Source organism: Babylonia areolata, chromosome 6 (genome assembly GCF_041734735.1).
Source record: "Babylonia areolata isolate BAREFJ2019XMU chromosome 6, ASM4173473v1, whole genome shotgun sequence".
In the NCBI taxonomy this organism is placed as follows: Eukaryota; Metazoa; Mollusca; class Gastropoda; order Neogastropoda; family Buccinidae; genus Babylonia; species Babylonia areolata.
In genome coordinates, this window is record NC_134881.1 from 27,635,731 (window position 1) to 27,643,230 (window position 7,500).

The following is a 7,500-nucleotide window of genomic DNA, read 5'->3' on the forward strand; positions in this document are numbered from 1 at the left end:
CTTTCTCATTCAGCAAGTGTTGCGTCCAAAGGAAATTGTTCAGAAGAAGAAGAAGAAGAAAAGAATGAAAGACTCAGAGAGGAAGAAGAAAAAAGAAGAGTGAATATGATGACGGTAAGCGGCTATCAAAATGAAATGATGAACTGTCATTTTTCTGTTGCTCCATTGAGCAGACGTATCAAAAGGAAACGTCAGTAAGTATCCAGTTAGAAGAAGAAATAGTAAGTAGGGGATAGGAGGAGGGGAGAAGAACAAGACAAGTATCCAATAAGAAGAAAGAAAGAAGAAGGAACGAAAGCAGGAAGAAGAAAGGAAGGAGAAGAAAAGAAAAGAAAGAAAGAAAGAAATGAGAAATAATAAGAAAGAAAGAAAGAATTAAGAAATAATAAGAAAGAAAGAAAGAAAGAAATAATAAGAAAAAAAAGAAGAAAGAAAAGAAATGAAGGAGAAAGAAGAAGAAAGAAAAATAAGAGGAAAGAAAGAAAAAAACGAAAGAATAAGAAAGAAGAAAGAATGAAACAGAGAAAGAAGAAAAAAGAAAGAAAAAAAGAAAGAAAAAACAGAAAGAAAGAAAGAAAGAAAAAAAAAAAGAAGAAGAATTGAAGAAGACGGTCACCTATCAAAAAAAAAAAAAAAAAAAAAAAAATAAAGTGTAAATCTGTCCACGGGAAAGACATATCAAATCCAACTCTTGACAAGTACCCTACAAGAATACAGAGAAGGAAAGTGTAATAGCATTTATTTTTGTAGCACTTTGAATGAATGTGTGGTCGAGATTGCGCGTGCGTGTTGTTGCTTGTTGATGCTAGGGGAAGCAATTGCGTGTTGGTGCTTGTGATGCTAGGGAAAGCAATTGTGTGTGGGTTTTTTTTTTATGAATATGATTTTATTGTGATCATCGTTCCTCATGGTCAGTGAGTACAGTTCTGGATAGCTTAGCTGATCCCTTCACAGCAACTGTAAGCCAGAGCGTGAGAATCGGCTGGACCGGACGGGTCCTAGTGTTTCAATGTTTGGCCTGTTGTCACACTGATGAGAGTTTCAGTTTCAGTTTCACTTTCTCAAGGAGGCGTCACTGCGTTCGGACAAATCCATACACGCTACACCACATCTGTTGAGCAGATGCCTGACCAGCAGCATAACCCAACGCGCTTAGTCAGGCCTTGAGTGCATGCTTACATATTTGTGTACCTATGAAAGTGGATTTCATTTTACGTAATTTCGCCAGAGGACAACACTCTCGTTGCCATGGGTTCTTTTTCAGTGCGCCAAGTGCGTGCTGCACACGGGACCTCGGTTTATCGTCTCATCCGAAAGACTAGACGCTCAGTTTGATTTTCCAGTCAAACTTAGGAGAAAGGGCGAGAGCGGGATTCGAACCCACACCCTCACGGACTCTCTGTATTGGCAGCTGAGCGTCTTAACCATTCTGCCACCTTCCTCCTGATGAGAGGTTCGCGCATTGTAGCGCATTGTCGCGCATTGACGTATTGACGAGATCAGAATAGAGAACTCTGTAAAACGACCTTGTGTGAGGTGTTCAATCCTTTTCCTCCCCCTCTTGTTCTTCTTTACCCTCTTGTGGAAAACGCTGTATCGAAGATAGAACCCACCCCAACAACTACAACTAAAGTAAGAGGAGTAAATTAGGAAAAAGAAGAAGAAGAAGAAAAAAAGAAAAAAAAAGGACAGGAAAAACCCACGAAAGTTCAACCGTCGTTAATGGCGAAATGGTTAGCGTCACATCTGACGACAAGGGGGACAAGAGGCCCATACAGACTTTCAAAAAAAAGTTAAGGACCACTGTATAAAAAGCAGGTGTATTTTCATATTTTCATAAAATGTTATCTATCTATCTATCTATCTACACACACACACACACACACACACACACACACACACACACACACACACACACACACACACACGAAGATAACGACATTACATTACAGGCAATGATGAATTGTAATCATCTTCACATGAGCAAGTGTCACAATTAAAACATTCAGAAACAGTTCTATGGTTCTCTAACTTCATTAGTACGCCTCTTATTAAAGGTTTGATTTTAAAAAAAAGAAAAAAGAGAGAAAAAAACGTGATACATAGATAAATTATTCATTGTCTTCAGTGATATTTTTTTGGTTTATCGTCACGAAGGGATAAGAGACATCGAGGTGAAGGGAGAGAGCAAGCGAGCGAGCGACAGAGGGAGACGTTTTGAATGAATTGTATTTCCGATGGTAAATAGAATAAGCAAGCAATTGCTTTTTCATCCAGCCCTTAAAGTGAAAAATGGAAACAGGCACAAGCATGCAACGTAAGGCAAATATTAAAGGAAAAGATATGAACAGGACGGAATGCAATCATCCCTTTTCCAACAGAAAGGAGAAAAAAAAAAAAAAGAAAAAAAACACAAAACAGAACACAAAAGAATAGACTAAAAACAGAACCAGAACAGACCTGACATACCCTATCATTTTACAACAGCCTATACCCCTGTAATCGACAGGGATTGAGAACCATTTGCAGCTGACTAACTGACTACCCAACTACCCAAGCTTTGAGACACAACCGACAGACCTGGAGGAGTCTGATGATCAGATGTCCTGTGTGGAGCCCCAACGACTCTTCACAGAGAAGAAGAAGATGATGATGATTATGATGATGATGATGATGATGATGGTGGTGGTGGTGGTTGAGGAATCTGATGATCAGATGTCCTGTGTGGAGCCCCAACGACTCTTCACAGAGAAGAAGAAGATGATGATGATTATGATGATGATGATGATGATGGTGGTGGTTGAGGAATCTGATGATCAGATGTCCTGTGTGGAGCCCCAACGACTCTTCACAGAGAAGAAGAAGATGATTATGATGATGATGATGATGGTGGTGGTGGTGGAGGAATCTGATGATCAGATGTCCTGTGTGGGGCCCCAACGACTCTTCACAGAGAAGAAGATGATGATGATTATGATGATGATGATGATGATGATGGTGGTGGTGGTGGTTGAGGAATCTGATGATCAGATGTCCTGTGTGGAGCCCCAACGACTCTTCACAGAGAAGAAGAAGATGATGATGATTATGATGATGATGATGATGATGATGATGATGGTGGTGGTGGTGGTTGAGGAGTCTGATGATCAGATGTCCTGTGTGGAGCCCCAACGACTCTTCACAGAGAAGATGAAGATGATGATTATGATGATGATGATGATGATGATGATGATGATGGTGGTGGTGGTTGAGGAATCTGATGATCAGATGTCCTGTGTGGAGCCCCAACGACTCTTCACAGAGAAGATGATGATGATTATGATGATGATGATGATGATGATGATGATGGTGGTGGTGGTTGAGGAATCTGATGATCAGATGTCCTGTGTGGAGCCCCAACGACTCTTCACAGAGAAGAAGAAGATGATGATGATTATGATGATGATGATGATGATGATGATGGTGGTGGTGGTTGAGGAATCTGATGATCAGATGTCCTGTGTGGAGCCCCAACGACTCTTCACAGAGAAGAAGAAGATGATGATGATGATGATGATGATGATGGTGGTGGTTGAGGAATCTGATGATCAGATGTCCTGTGTGGAGCCCCAACGACTCTTCACAGAGAAGAAGAAGATGATGATGATTATGATGATGATGATGATGATGATGATGGTGGTGGTGGTGGTTGAGGAATCTGATGATCAGATGTCCTGTGTGGAGCCCCAACGACTCTTCACAGAGAAGATGATGATGATTATGATGATGATGATGATGATGATGATGATGGTGGTGGTTGAGGAATCTGATGATCAGATGTCCTGTGTGGAGCCCCAACGACTCTTCACAGAGAAGATGATGATTATGATGATGATGATGATGATGGTGGTGGTGGTTGAGGAATCTGATGATCAGATGTCCTGTGTGGAGCCCCAACGACTCCTCACAGAGAAGAAGAATAAGATGATGATGATTATGATGATGATGATGATGATGATGATGATGATGATGGTGGTGGTTGAGGAATCTGATGATCAGATGTCCTGTGTGGAGCCCCAACGACTCTTCACAGAGAAGAAGAATAAGATGATGATGATTATGATGATGATGATGATGATGGTGGTGGTTGAGGAATCTGATGATCAGATGTCCTGTGTGGAGCCCCAACGACTCTTCACAGAGAAGAAGAAGATCATGATGATTATGATGATGATGATGATGATGATGGTGGTGGTGGTGGTGGTTGAGGAATCTGATGATCAGATGTCCTGTGTGAAGCCCTAACGACTCTTCACAGAGAAGAAGAAGATGATGATGATGATGATGATGATGATGGTGGTGGTGGTGGTTGAGGAATCTGATGATCAGATGTCCTGTGTGGAGCCCCAACGACTCTTCACAGAGAAGAAGAAGATGATGATGATTATGATGATGATTATGATGATGATGATGATGATGGTGGTGGTGGTTGAGGAATCTGATGATCAGATGTCCTGTGTGGAGCCCCAACGACTCTTCACAGAGAAGAAGAAGATGATGATGATTATGATGATGATGATGCTGGTGGTGGTGGTTGAGGAATCTGATGACCAGATGTCCTGTGTGGAGCCCCAACGACTCTTCACAGAGAAGAAGAAGATCATGATGATTATGATGATGATGATGATGATGATGGTGGTGGTGGTGGTGGTTGAGGAATCTGATGATCAGATGTCCTGTGTGAAGCCCTAACGACTCTTCACAGAGAAGAAGAAGAAGATGATGATGATGATGATGATGATGGTGGTGGTGGTGGTTGAGGAATCTGATGATCAGATGTCCTGTGTGGAGCCCCAACGACTCTTCACAGAGAAGAAGAAGATGATGATGATTATGATGATGATGATGATGATGATGATGGTGGTGGTGGTGGTTGAGGAATCTGATGATCAGATGTCCTGTGTGGAGCCCCAACGACTCTTCACAGAGAAGAAGAAGATGATGATGATTATGATGATGATGATGATGATGATGATGGTGGTGGTGGTGGTTGAGGAATCTGATGATCAGATGTCCTGTGTGGAGCCCCAACGACTCTTCACAGAGAAGAAGATGATGATGATTATGATGATGATGATGATGATGGTGGTGGTGGTGGTTGAGGAATCTGATGATCAGATGTCCTGTGTGGAGCCCCAACGACTCTTCACAGAGAAGAAGAAGATGATTATGATGATGATGATGATGATGATGATGATGGTTGTGGTGGTTGAGGAATCTGATGATCAGATGTCCTGTGTGGAGCCCCAACGACTCTTCACAGAGAAGAAGAAGATGATGATTATGATGATGATGATGATGATGGTGGTGGTGGTTGAGGAATCTGATGATCAGATGTCCTGTGTGGAGCCCCAACGACTCTTCACAGAGAAGAAGAAGATGATGATGATTATGATGATGATGGTGGTGGTTGAGGAATCTGATGATCAGATGTCCTGTGTGGAGCCCCAACGACTCTTCACAGAGAAGAAGAAGATGATGATGATTATGATGATGATGATGATGATGATGATGGTGGTGGTGGTGGTGGTAAAGGAGAAGAAGATGATGATGATGATGATGATGATGGTGGTGGTGGTGGTAAAGGAGAAGAAGAAGAAGATGATGATGATGATGATGGTGAAGAAGAACAAGAACAAGAAGAACAAGAAAAAGAAGATGATGATGATCATGAAGAAGAAGAAGAAGAAGAAGATGATGATGATGATGATGATGATGATGATGATGAAGAAAGAAAGAAAGAAAGAAACACCCCCACAAGACCGACAACAATAAAAATAGAAATATATAAGTATCTAAACATAATGAATTTATAAATAAAATAGAAACTCACCACAACGGCCAAGTAGTAAGTAGCAGCTTACAACCTCACAAAGCACTCATCATAATAGAAAAGAAGGAGGATATACATATAAAAAAAAAAAAAAAAATGACACTTGTAACCACCAGGCAACACTAACAAGCACCACTTGACACTGGAAGAAAGAAAGAGAGAACTGAGCCAGAGAGAGGAAGAAAGAGAGAGTTCTACGATCACAGAATCGATTCCTTTCCACCCTTTTCGCACGCCGCTGCAGAGTCACACCCGGTGTAGCAGCAACCTATTCGCAACCCCCGTTTGGTGTTTTTTTTACCCCCCCAGGTCTAACATGGCTAGCCCAGATTAATTAACCCCGGGGTCTATAATAGACTAACCTATTCGCAACCCCCGTTTGGTTTGTTTTTTTTTACCCCCCACGTCTAACATGGCTAGCCCAGATTAATTAACCCCGGGGTCTATAATAGACTAACCTGGAATGATCCCCAAGGGTGAATTTAACTAATCGAAATTTACTTCCCTATCTCCTTGGATTTTACTCCCCCCCCCCCCCCTTACCCCCTCCGCCCTCTTCGTAATGGATATAGGGGCGCTGGTGCAGGGGACTGGGGAGTGGGGGTGGGGATAGGGTATTTTAGACCCTTGAAATGATCCCTGGAAGTAAATTTGTCCCGGATAGAATGAACATAGGCTATTAAAGTAGAACTCCTCACGTCAGTTTGCTTTCGTTGATTTGGTAATAGAGAGGGGAAAGCCGCGTCAATAGATATCAGCCCAGAACAACACCCCCCACCCCCAACCCGCCACCCCCACCCCCACCCCACTTTCTTTTTTAATTGCTTGATTAAATCTGTCGTACAGGGGGGGTGGGGGTGGGGGGGTAATGTCCAACTGGGAGAAGAGTCGATCTTCACTAGCCTTAAAAAATAATCCCGGTGGTCATTTGAGGCTAGCCCAAGAATGACCCCCCCCCCCCCCCCCCGGATAAAAATCCAACAGGGGTGGGTAGGGGGGGGGGGAGGAAGGGGAGGGGGGTGACTTGAGGCAGTTAGCACTGGGTTAAAAGGCTTGCAAAAAAACAAAAAAACAAAAAAAACAAGGAACTGCCTATTGCAACAACTTGAGAGACTCCACTCCTCGATCGCGCAACGAACCGAGAAATGAAATGAAATAAAAACGAAAAGAAATTATTCTCTCTTCTCTCCACCCAACAACAACCTTCTTTGACACTCGTTTCGCCTCGTCAAACGTCTGGTTGGGGTTAGCTCTCTCTCCAAAGCCAACCAGATCCCACCCACCCCACCTACCACTGTTCACCCCATTTCACCCTGCATGCTATTTGTTGTGGGTTTTTTTTTTGTTGTTGGTGGTGGTGGTGGTGGGTTTTTTTTTTTCTTTGCTTTTTTTTTTTTTTTTTTTTTTAAATTAAAGTTCGCCATCGATTCAGATGAGTCCTCTTTTTTTTCAGTTGGGTATAGAGTTCATTGGAATTAGAACATCTCTCTCTCTCTCTGTCTCTCTCTCTCTCTCTCTCTCACACACACACACACACACACACACACACACACTCTCTCTCTCTCTCTCTCTCTCTCGCTCTCTCTCTTTCTTTTTCTCTCTTACTCTCTGTATATTTCTCCCTCTCT